At 45.9% G+C, this 13054-nt stretch overlaps 1 long non-coding RNA gene across 3 annotated transcripts in view; it reads right to left on the bottom strand.

Annotated features, from left to right (window-relative positions):
• LOC119804824 overlaps nucleotides 1-12225 on the bottom strand; it is a 67393-nt gene extending 55168 nt beyond the window's left edge. For 2 of the 3 annotated variants that reach the window (XR_005283848.1, XR_005283849.1), the window contains exons 1-2: nucleotides 6027-6211; nucleotides 5094-5218 (exon numbers count right to left, since the gene is read on the bottom strand). This is a non-coding gene — a long non-coding RNA (uncharacterized LOC119804824). Of the gene's footprint in view, nucleotides 1-5093; nucleotides 5219-6026; nucleotides 6212-12155 lie in introns of those variants that run through there. The other variant, XR_005283850.1, reaches the window with a different exon arrangement.
• Between the last annotated feature and the right edge of the window lie 829 nt (nucleotides 12226-13054).

Raw genomic sequence — 13054 nt, 5'->3', positions numbered from 1 at the left:
CTTTGGTTTATGTTTGACCTCAAGGAACCCTTAGTCATCGGAGACATAGCCACAAAATCACATCAAAAAAGACATTGCAGTCTGCTGAGGACGCCAGGTCCAGAGCCTGCAGGGCATATGGCGGAGCAGACTAAGAGGGACTTCCTGTGCTCAGGCGCCAGTCTCACTGGTGTGTCTTAGCACCAATGACTACGGTCACTTCCTCCTGGTAAAAGGCTGAGGACCCCAGAAGCCAGAGTACCAATCAGACAAGGGGTCAGGAGAAGGGCTTAGTTACATCTTATGAAGTAACTTGGCTGGTTTGGGGCTTTTGGGTGAACAATAATCCCTGAGTCCCAAGAGTTCCGGTGAGAAAGGGACATCAGCAGCGCGTATCACTCAGTTGTGGTTTGGAGCTAACCATGGGGACTTTATGATAAAACCTCAACAGCAACGGTTTCTTTAGTCACGTATTGTTGTGCACAATAATCATTCTTGAGACTCATTCTACCTCCCTTGCTGGTGTCCTGAGTCTCCCCACCTTTCCCCACAAGTCCACCTTTCCCCCCGAGTCTCTCCCTTTTCCCCCAATCTCCCCACCTTTCCCCTCGAGTCTCCCTACCTTTCCTTCTCTCTACCAGGCTAAGTTCTTTTTCCACACTGCCTCAGTAAATCCTTAAAACTCCCTATGAACAGCAGTTTCGAGGAAGCAGCATATTTCGGGTCTTCAGTGCACAGAGCCGGAGAAAGGTCATGCTGCTTTCCATAAGACCCATAAAATGGAGTAGGCTGAATGGAGGTTCCCAAAGATTGTAAAAATCCATCCCTATAACCTTCTAGTGTTGCCAGGCATGGTAACATTTTTGCAGATGTGGTTTAAGGTTTTGAGACAGGAGAGTTTTTCTAGAAGATCTGGATAGATACTCTTCTGGTTAGATTTTGTCAACTTGATACAAACTAGAGACACCTTGAAAGAGAGAACCTTAACTGAGGAACTGTCCCTATCATACTGGCCTGCGGGCATGTCTGCTAGGTATTATGGGTAGTGTCTTGATTGATTGATTGATTGATTGATTATTGGTGTGGGAGGGCCCAGCCATCTGTGGGCTAGTCTACCAATGAGAAGGTGATCCTGGGTGCTATAAGAAAGCAGGCTGAGCACGCCAGGAGGAGCAAGCCAGAAAGCAGCCTTCCCCCATGGCTTCTTCTTCAGTTCCTGTCTCTGAGTCCCTACCTTTACCTGCTCTGATGTCCCTCAGTGATGGAGTATGCCCTGACAAATAAACCTGTTCTTTCCCAGGTTGCTTTTGGTATTTCCTCACAGGGACAAAAAGACCAACTACTACAAGCCCTAAGAATTCTCCTGTGTCCTTACAAGAAAAGCGGATACATGGTGAAGACACAGGTAGATAAAGGATAAGGTGGTGTGACCATAAAAGCAGCAATGTCATCATAAACTGAGGCCTGCTGGCAACTGCCAGAGACAGATGCAAAGAAAGGTTCTGGGGTGAATGTGGCCTTGAAAATAGCTTGATTTCAGAGCCTTAATGCCTAGGCTGGAAGTGGAGACCATTTCCTGCTGCTTTTTTTTTTCTTGTTTTGTTTTGTTTTTGTTTTTGTTTTGTTTCCAGTCAGCTGGAACTAAGTTTCAAATCCGCACACTCTGCTACCCCCTATGATTACCAACAGTGGGAGTGTAACAATGAAGGACTTCTGCTATACTGGTGTGAAACTTTGTATCCCGTACTCTAGATGACAGCCTTTGGATTCCCAGTCACTGCACTCACCTCACAGGTGTGTAGTGTGGGTGCCTCCCATTCTCAGTCAGTGGCATAGCCAAGCCTGAATGGACTAAATCCAGGCCCATCTTTCCCTGTCTTCCCAGACCCACTCCTCACTGAAACGGCTTCCTATGCGTCAGGCACCACGTTCTGCATTCCCACGTGCCTGCTCTCTCCTGGAATCCTGTGGGACTCCATGTCTTACAGGCGAGAAAACAGATTCTGACAGGATAGGATGCCCAAGGATGCTCAGAAAGACCGTAGCTGTGCTAGAACGTGGAAACCAGTCCTTGACTCCAGAGGCCCAGCTAACTCTCTGCTTGGCATATCATCCATTACAGCTTAAACTCGCATGCAGGCACCTTGGCAGCTTATGTTTATAGAAGACATTAAATTCATTCTGTGCTCATCACATTCAAGAGGGCCAAGTAGGTAGAGGACATAAATTGGGCATGTGCTAAGCACCTCTGGACTCTGTGAACTTTAGCTGATCCCCTTGAAATTCACAGCGTATAGGTCATCTGCAGGAAGCCCAGGAGGGGCTTTGCAGCAAGGTGCACCAATGCCTCCCTGTGGAGCTTCTCTTTGAGGAGTCACAATGGCATTTTATGTAATGTTCTCTATAGGAAATGGTACCTGTACTTTCCTCATCCCCCTGGACCTGGTTTCCATAGGGAACCCATCTAGGAACTTTCCTTTGGACTTAAGACTTGTGGTCTCTCTGCTATGCAGTGTTGACTTTCTCCTCTGAGACTAAACTTTCTACAGTCCTGTATTTCCAGCCCAGTCTCAGGTGTACTGAGGGCAAGCTTGCAACACTCATTGCCCAGTTTTTATCCTGATAAAAGTGGGAGCAGTAGCCTCGTAGGTCACCGAGAACTTTCTGTACACCTGTCTGATTCTAATAACACCCTTGTGAACCAGGGTTTAGCTGGGATCTCATCTAATAGCTCCAGGCAGATGAAGGTGAAGATGCTGACCATGACTGAGATGGTGCCAAGTGGCACCGACCCTCATTCTGTGGCAGACACTGTTACAAGAGCTCTTCATGCATAAACTCTGCCAGTCTTCACAGCGCATCAAGTACCACACTAGAACTGGCGTTGAGGGGAGCATAGATGAGGACATAGAAGGCCAGGGAAATTATAGGTTTCATCTCTACTCACTGGAAAAGGCAGCGAGTGCCTGAGTATGTGTAACCCTGACAGGTCGCCTGTTTACTTGTCTGTGGGTTCTTTACTGCTCCAACAATAAGGATGAGAGTGGAAGAAAACGAAGACAATGTAACCCCTCCCCCATCCTAATTACTCATTACCTGATCTTCCACAGGAAACACTGGCCCACCCCTGCTGTAGTCCCAGAACTCATCATACAAAAAAGCCCAGTGTCTTTCCTTTCAAATATCTCCCTGAAGCCCAGATGGAGCAATATCAAGCACCCAGCAGTGCAGCCCTGTGTCTCACAGATCTGCGTCCAATTCTTGACCTGAGAAGCTGTCTTAATGTGGGACAGCAGTCTTCATCTATAACCTTCTGCTGGGGTTGGGTGTGGTTTCTGTCCCCACTTGGGTCCTTGGGGTGTTGCTGTTTGGAACTGGTGGATCCTTTGGGGCTGGGACCCAGTAGGGAATCTTTGGGTGACTAGACTTATGCCTTTGGAAGCTTGTCCTCGCAAAACTTCTTAAGGTTGTTTTTTTCTTGTACTGAAGAATAATCCCAGGGCCCTGCAAAGGCCAGGCAACATTCCACCATTAAGTTACAGCCCTAGCCTTTTTTTTTAAACTTAAAATTTGAAATAAAATCTCACTGGGTAGCCCAGGCTGGACTCATATTCCTGATTCTCCTGTTCCAGCTACCTGCACCGCTGGGGACATAGGCATGCCCTATCACTATCGGCTCCACCTTTTTGAATTGCTCTGAGAAACTGTTATAAAAGAGTCAAGCTGGAGCCAGATATTTTATTGTGGTAACAAAAGCTAAGTAGCACACTTAAGAAGATGTGTTTATGGAATGGAATTGTAAGATACCTTGCGTAAAATGGCAGGTAGGCAGTAGCTACAAAACACATGCTCAGAAACCCTCACTGACACAGGTGAGGAGGCCACTCCCTTCACCTCCCTGAACCCCAGTTCCACGCCACCATCCACGGAGAACTAACACCTGCACCCCCAGTTCCACGCCACCATCCACGGAGAACTAACTCCTGCACCCCCGGTTCCACACCACCATCCACGGAGAACTAACACCTGCACCCCCAGTTCCATGCCACCATCCACGGAGCACTAACACCTGCACCCCCAGTTCCATGCCACCATCCACGGAGCACTAACACCTGCACCCCCAGTTCCACGCCACCATCCACGGAGAACTAACACCTGCACCCCCGGTTCCACACCACCATCCACGGAGAACTAACACCTGCACCCCCAGTTCCATGCCACCATCCACGGAGAACTAACACCTGCACCCCCGGTTCCACACCACCATCCACGGAGAACTAACACCTGCACCCCCAGTTCCATGCCACCATCCACGGAGAACTAACACCTGCACCCCCAGTTCCATGCCACCATCCACGGAGAACTAACACCTACACCCCCGGTTCCACACCACCATCCACGGAGAACTAACACCTACACCCCCAGTTCCATGCCACCATCCACGGAGAACTAACACCTGCACCCCCAGTTCCATGCCACCATCCACGGAGAACTAACACCTGCACCCCCGGTTCCACACCACCATCCACGGAGAACTAACACTATTATTCTACTGAAGTGCAAAGCAGCCCCCATCTAATTCACATTTGCAGGCCATCATCACTATGCTGTTTCAGTCCTGCAGATGCAGACAGAATTCACCAATCTCCAGCACAGCTGGCCACCTCCCTAGAGGATAGGTGGAGGAGAAAGAGCCCGAGTGGAGCGGGAGACCAGCACTTCCCCGGGCAGCTGGAGGCCTTGAAACCCTGTCAGCTGTGTAGCATTCAAGTGGCCCCTCCAATAAATTAGACGAGGCGACATTCAGCGGAATTCTCAGAACCCTGCAAGCCGATGGCTTCTATAGAATCCTTTAATCATGGGAGGTGTGTTGAATCTGCCTCGAATCTGCCTGCCGGAGTGGTCTCTGGCCCCTTTGTGGGATTTCTGGGGTGAGAGACAATTTATCACACGACTTTCCCTGAATAACTTCCCATGGGCCTGCTTGAGAGCCCAGCCACAGCCAATAGTGACAGCTGACATTTGTTGACTACACACATTCCTGACTCACGGTAGCCCAATGAGCAAGAGCTACACCTCGGTTACTTTTCCTCCCTCTGTGACCAAATAAATACCTAGCTGTAGGGAGGAGGCTTTTCTTTTGGCACCGCTTAAGGAGGTCTCATTCGTCCCTGCCGGTGGATCAGCCTGGTACATGGCAGGGGAGTTCACAGCTGCTGTTTCTTGTGTCTTGAAGGATCTGGAAGCATAAGGTAATGGAAGTGACTGGGCTATCACCTAAAAGACCCCTGCCCAGGACCCCACCCCTGCCAGCCACCCTTCATGAACTAAGGGTCCTACAGCTTCCTCGAACACCACACGAGTCTATGGGGGGACAGGTCAGATTCAAACCATAACGGTTTCCAGTTTACAAATTGATGATACTGAAACCCAGACAGCTAGAGGACACACGTCACTGACTTGTGCTATCCCGTGGAGCCAGATAAACTCAGTTGTGAGTCCATGTAAGCTAAGGAACAATTTCATGTCACTTAGTCCTGATGTCTGCATTAAAATAGACACACCTGGCTCCAGTGTGTATTGTATTACTGTGAGAACTAAGTGGACCATGTTAAACCTCATACAAGCAGGGATCAGAGTAACAATAGCAGCTATGGTTTTCTGGGCAGATACTCGCTTTTTGCATGACCTATACCCCTTCCTCTTCCTGGTATTAAATAGCACTTTTTTGTTTCTTAAGGACCTGCAACTTGCCACCTCCCCATGGATTGGAGGCAGAAGTAATTATAAGCAGAAGCTGGCTCTTATCTGTCATCTCCTGACACCAGACAGGCTAGACACCTCAGAGCTACTGTAATTGGTTCTGATTCAGGCCCATAATTACAATGGGCCCAGAAGTTTCAGAACGTGGAGTTATTGGTTGAAATACTGGGAAAGAAATGCTTTTCTCCCATTGACATTTCAACCTGAAGCTTCTGTGGCCCTCCAGAATGAGGCAAGACCAAGGAAATCATCTCCAGAAAGAAAGAGAGCGACTAGCTTTCTACCTGGTCATGTCTCGTGCAGCCTCGAATCCAGACAGATCTGAAGGGAGAGTGTGGGCCTCTCCATTGTGGGCAGCCAACAGGTTCTCTGTTTCTGCTGAAGTCAGCTGAAGCAGACACAGGTTTATTTTTACAAGTCTTGATCGCTGCATCCTCTCTGGTGGGCATCACTGAGGACACAAAGCCAGGACACAAGGGTCCTCGTCTCAACCTCAGTTGTCTTCCCCTCCTCATCGCTCCACCAGCCGTGTCTCCTTTTCCAGGTTGGGCCATCTCCTTCTGTTCTTATGTCTCTCCCTGGTTTCCAGCTGAGCCTTTCACAGCATGCACCCAGCCTTTGTTTCTCTGTGGTAACAACCTCAAAAGACTAGCAGTATTGTCTTCAAGCCAAAGGGGCAGAGGTCAAATATTTATTGACTGCTTACAGGAGACTGCACTTTAAAAGCATATGAATAAACTAAGTGATGAGCTACTAATAACAAAGATATTACCTCTTTTAGAAAGTCTTCTAGAACCTTCTGTCCATTAAGGCTAGGCATTTCTCCTTGGGCCTCCTCCCACCATATTTGCTAGTATTTGTGGCATTATGTTATAGTTGTTGGTTAATAGGCTTCTATCCCCACCAATCTATAAGGTTCTTGCAACCAGGTTATTTATTTATTTATTTGGATATCATAGCGCTGTGCTGGGTTAAGTTGTAGTTCTCTCAAACATATGCATATGTTCTAGTCCCCAGAATCTGAAAACACTCCCTTAGAAGCAAACAAAATGTGATTAAATTAAAGGTAGTAGACAGGAGTTTATCTTGGATGAGGGAGTTGAGCCATAAGTAGAGTCACACATGGACTAGGGAGGAGCCTCAGAGGAAGGAGGCTCAGCTGGAAGTTCAAGTTGAAGTAATGTCAGTGCCAGAAACAAATAATGAGTCCTTCCTGAGAGCCCCCAGAGGGAGAGCAACCTACTGACACCTTCATTCCAGACATCTAGCCTTTAGCACCGTGAAAACCTGAATCTCCACTGTCTTAAACCACCTGGTTTGTTAGAGCAGCCACAGGAAACTAAACAAACGTTAAAGCAAGCTCTGTATACAAGGCTCAGCACAGGGTGCACGGGTCAAGAAAGCCATACAGCCGCCATCCTGATCCATCAATTCAAATGGATTGCTAAAGCTTACAAGGGTAGGGTTGAAAGTACTTGTCTGCTTTAGGAAAACAAAGGACAGTCAATTAGTGACGCCTGCTGTGAGTTAGGAAGGAAGATTATGTGAGCGTGAACGTTATGTAAATGCACTTCCCATGACTGTGTCCAATATTGGGGTTTGAACGTGAAATGGCCCCTATGGACACCTCTGTTTGAATATGCCACCCCCGCTTGGTGGTACTGTCTTAGTAGGCTGTGGAACCTTTGGCGCAGGGGCCTAGCTAGCAGAATGGGCTGCTGCAGAGGGCCTCAAAGGTGATATGCACTTCCTCTCCACCCAAGCTCTCTGTTTTCTGACCTGTCAAGCTCCTGCCACTGTATCAGAGCTGCCTCATCTGCCATTCCTCCTTTGCCATCCTGGACTGTATCCCCTAAAACTGTGAGACAGAATAAAGCCTTTGCTCCTTAAGTGACTTCTGTCAGGTGTTTTGTCACGGCTTTGCAAGGGTGAAACTTCCTCTCAAGGGAGATGTTAACTGTGCTTACCCCGTCCTTATAAGGTCCCAACTACAAACCAAAGTTCAGTTATATCAAACTTCATCCCAGAGAATCAGGTTCTGGGTGAACCAGTTAATTAAACTTGTGTACAAAGCATGCGTGGGTGAGGTGTGAATGGCTGAAGTTTGGGGTGTGGGTAACCCCTGAGAATACTTCACCCAGCACGGATGATGGCTTTGCCACAGTCACGTAGATGGAGCCCCTTTCGCTTAGTCTTTCCCATCCCATATACTGCAGTACCTGAGACACCATTGTATGCAAATGGCTGGGAGAAGTGGCTGGATGCTCAGATGGAGGTCTGATAACCCTCCTATGAGGGAATGACAGCCGTCCACACCTGCTGGGGATACTCTGGGCACAGCTTACCCAATGAGACAGTGACTGTTTTTCTCAGAGGACAGCGCTTTTCGGCAGCCACTTAGCAATGTTCCCCTCATGGCTGGTGTCACCCACAGGGACTAGGTTACCTTTCTTCTGCATTGTGTCTCCCAGAGCCTGACGTGTGGCAGCTGCTCCATAAGTAGTGCAGTTGTGCAGGATTTTGGGGGTTTTAAGCCACTCACTATATCATAGAGAGCATAATCCACTATGTTATCATATAATAATAGTGAGTTAGGAGGTAACTCACTGCGTCATTTAAATGTCATTTTAGCTACTGCACCAAAGACCCAGAGTAGCAAAGGCTACAAAAATAGAAGGTTGTTTTCCCCTCCGATGGTCATGATGAGAACGTTCTTAGGTTGGCAATTTCTGAGCTTGTTCCTTTACCATTCCTTGCAAACATCTCTCATATTAGTATCACAGAGGCATTACCTATCAACCTGACTATCAGCATGATGAGGAACAGGAAAATGTGGAGAAGAGCCACGTTATTTTGTTTAAGGGTTTGGTTCAGAAATAATGCACAACTATATGCTAATAGCCCATTGGTTGGAACTTGGTCACATTGTTACCAAGTTTTAAAAAATATGGAGAATATGATCTTAACTTTGAATAACTATGTGGATGGCTCAAAATCAGCGATGTAATAGAAGACTGTGTATTAGGAGAAAATCATTACTATGTTGAAAAACGACGTTAGGCCTCTTACTGCCTGCATCCCCCTTAAAGCATGACTAGTGATGAAATCTCATGAAGGGAGATACATTGCTGGCTTAGGAACAAGGGAATTAGTAGGATTACCATGCCATCTTCTTCTCAGTTCTACCCTTTATCTGTCACTGCGTGGCAGCTGCTGAATTATACACCTTCATGAGAGCCCATGGTTGGAGAGAGTCTTACTCCCTCTCCCAATTCCTGGGAGAATCCAAAGCTCACTTTAGAACAAGCAGCTCTGGTGGGGAAGACAGGACCCTGTAAGAACACTATATTGGAGCTAAGCCGGCAGGAAGACAGCTTGAATGAATGAATGAATGAATGAATGAATGAATGAACTTGGACACCTGAACCCATCCTCATGTATGTCTGGTTGGCATTTCATAAGTCAGCTCCTCGAAGGCCAATAATTTTATTTCTATCTTCCAAGAGGCTGGGATGATTTGATGAACGTTTGTTGAGACAGAGTCAAAGAATCAATACTTCCCATTAGCCTCAGTATCGGAGAAATGATCAGTGGACAAACCCATGCTAGCGTGAGAGTAGACACGGTGGCACAGGTACCACGGGGAAGATAACCGAGGACCTGGAAAAGCCCCAGAGCTGTGGTTTTGCTGAGTTGGCTCTTCATGCCCAGCAGACGGAAGATTCTCAGGGTACAATGAGGGCAGTGTGTGCCAATTGAGTCCAGAAAACCGCCTTCATTACCACACCGTTTCTGTGATCCTTTACATCTAAATGAGACCCAGTGGGGTAAGTTCGGAGGATAATTACCAGGGATTTTGCAAGGTGGCTCATTAACATAATTCCCCTAATTAGAAACCAAAGAAGCTCCCGTTGAAAATTTTCCACTAAATATTACAGGGCCATAATTCCTGCATCTTTGAGTGCCTAACTCTGCATTCTCGTTCTAAACCTTGCCCCTTGTACTGTAGAAGGCTCAACTTTGGGGACCTTCCTTCATTTATCAAACATTTACCGAGCTCTGGTGTCGGGTATCAGATTAGGAGTTGAAGATATAGAGATATAATGTAGCCCTGGAGCTTAAAAAGCTCACAAATTAACAGGAGGGACAGAAGGGTAGGCATTCAGTTGTAATGGAAAGGATCTATGTTCTCTCTGTTTGTGCATCTGTTTGTATATACACACATGTGTGTGTGTATGTGTGTGTGTGAAAGAAAATGGGAAGACATACAAAAAGTTCCATTCCTCCAAGAAACAATACCCACAGATGAGTTTATTAAGTCCACTGAGATCTCCACAAGGATGCCTGGAAATGTACAGAAGAGGCAGTGATCAGAGCTTAGCCACACCTACCGGCTCTGGCTGAGGTCACTGGAAACCTCTCGGAAAGTGCTCCCTGCTCCAACTCACACACACACACACACACACACACACACACACACACACACCTAGTGGTGCAGAAGCAAATAGTTGCATCAACCAAAGACAGGACCTACTATTGATGCTGAGATCCCCCAAACTGACAAACCATAAGCAGAGATTCAGATCCAGCATGAACATTGGCCAAAATCAATGAGAACTTGAGAAATGCCAGGAAACAGCTTATATCCTACCCTTGTCCCCAGGCATTGGTACTGCAGAGAGCAGGAGAGAAGAGATTTTGTGGAGCCTGGTGGAACCAAGGGCCAGATACACCTCTGTGGGCAGAGAGTCCAAGGATGGGTATAATCTATGGAGGTCTGGGTTGAAGATTAACCCTGAGGCTGAATCAACCTTCCTACTATGGCTCCCACTGCAGGCGATGGAGGCTCCAGCAAGAACTCCCGTATCCCCCACCCCATCCTCCATGCCTACTGGTACCAAGCTTGAGAGAGAGAGAGACCTGTGCAAATGCAAAAACCTGAAGAGTGCAGTTATAGCCTTACAAACATCAGTAGAGGAACCGAGAATTCAGTCCAAAGGTAGTTTGTTTAAACCACACTGGGTCAATGCAGAATCTAAATCTGGTTTAGTAAGTTTGAACTAGAACTGCCAATTGCATGTGCCCCATCAGCACAGTTTTCTACATGAACCATCTAAGGGAAAACTAAGAACTCAAAACATCCCACCCAGCAGGAAACACCGGCTGACGTCATAATATTTTTAACCTAGTGTAGTTTCATTTTTTTCTATTGCTATTTGCTACCGATTACTATGTTTAAACTCCATTCTTGCATAACCATCTCTCAGTGATCTTGTTTTAGTTTGCAGGTACTTCCGTTAGGCTTTGGGTTTTATGGCTGCTTGTATATGTCTCTACCCATTCAATTATATAATCGTTATCTTTCTCACACACAATCCATATACTTACCCTTCCAACCCTGCCTCATCTTTTCCTCTTTTATCCTCCTCACGTTATCTTCTACTTCTTAACTATGCCCTCCCATGACTTAAATAATCTTTAAATTCTGGACCCTCACAGCATCCCAGTTTTCCCTGTTCAGCTACTGTCCACTCCTCTAGCTTTCCTGTGTGTCTAATAGTATTCCCTGGCCCTAACCCCATCCACTCCCCTTCCACTCCTAACTTTAATATGCTGTAGGAAGTCCTACGGTCAATAATTACCTGCCCACTGGGGCGTGGCCTCTCATACTATTTATGCCCATGTAGAGCATGCGTCCAGCTTCTTTTCCAGCTGTGGGATTCGGTTTCTGATCCTCGTTCCAGCAGAAGATTTTGATTTGTGAATCTACTCCTAAATAAATAACCATATATTTCTCAATTCTGAGCTAGTGTGGGATTTCTTTTAAGCATCCTTCTTCATTAGTAACTAGTGTCCTACCTCACATGATACTGTCCTGGTCCCCACCATGGTTATTGAAGTTAAAGTGATAGCTGTTTTTAGCTGGCTATTGTGACACTTGAGGAGTGGGTCAGTCCAGCATTGTGGCTGCTTTTGCAGTGAATAATCTGCTCTCAGAATGACACGGGGCCCATACCTAGTAGCTAAGTACATAGATTGAGGGATTAGATGCTCAATGATGCACCTCGATTCTACTACGACTCAGTCCTACGTCAACATTTTGAGTGCTTCAAATGAAAGAACACAGGCGATAAAATCTAATCTGTAAAATAATCTTGATACTTGATCACTTGAAGGCAGCTCACTTGTCCCCTGGAAATCCCAGTTCTAAAATATCAGGTCCCAGTGAGAATAAACGAGAAAAAATTTCAAACAAAAATGAATGAATGGAAGAATGTTTAAAGAAATCAAAGCAGATCAAACAAGCTTTTATATAAATCAAAAAATACAAATAATACTCCACTCTTGACATCCAAGTAAAAAACATAGAGAAACATCTGAGTTAAATTAGGTGGTAGATGAAATGGTCTTACCAAACATCTTCAGAAGGTTCCGCCCAAACACTCTTGAATGTACATTCTTCTCAACAACTGGTGGGACTTCTGTTAGCAGAACACAAAGCAAATCTTTAAAAATACAGGCAAATTGAAATAATTTCTTGTAGTCTTCCTGACCCAAATATACTAAAGCTGGAAATCAAGAGCAACTGAAGGACAGAAAGAAGTTCACGAGGAACGCGCCCCATTCTGTGGAATGACGAATGTACTGGACGGCTAGACTGTGACTACACTACCAAAGAAATTAGGAAGAGAATTTCAAAACTCTAGAAAGTACAGTGTGTCAAAAACCCACGGGATAAGCCGGGCGGTGGTGGCGCACGCCTTTAATCCCAGCACTCGGGAGGCAGAAACAGGTGAATCTCTGAGTTCGAGGCCAGCCTGGTCTACAAGAGCTAGTTCCAGGACAGGCTCTAGAAACTACAGGGAAACCCTGTCTCGAAAAAACCAAAAAAAACAAAAAAAAAAACAAAAAAAACAAAAAACCATGGGATACAAGGAAAACAGCCTTAAGATGGAACTTTCCAGTTACAAATGATATTAAAATACCAGAGAGATTTCAAACAAATAACAGCAGTGAACCTTACCACCTTGGAAAAACAAGAACAAGCCAAATCCCAAATTGGTACAAGGAAAGAAATAATCAAGATGTGGTAGCAATGAATGAAATGGAAATTAAAAGCAACATGAAACAAAGAATCAATTGAACAGTATTGGTTCTTTGCAAAGATAAGTAAGACTGACAAGCCATTAGCTAAACTAACAAAAACAAAGAAATCTACCAGACCTTTAGAGAGAACATCCAGGCTTCTCAAACTAAGGGAATGCTACAAAATTCTTTTTACAAAGCCAATATCGCTATGATACCTAAGCTA

This window comes from Arvicola amphibius, chromosome 1, assembly GCF_903992535.2.
Source record: "Arvicola amphibius chromosome 1, mArvAmp1.2, whole genome shotgun sequence".
Classification (NCBI taxonomy): Eukaryota; Metazoa; Chordata; class Mammalia; order Rodentia; family Cricetidae; genus Arvicola; species Arvicola amphibius.
This window is presented reverse-complemented; position numbering and strand designations above follow the sequence as displayed.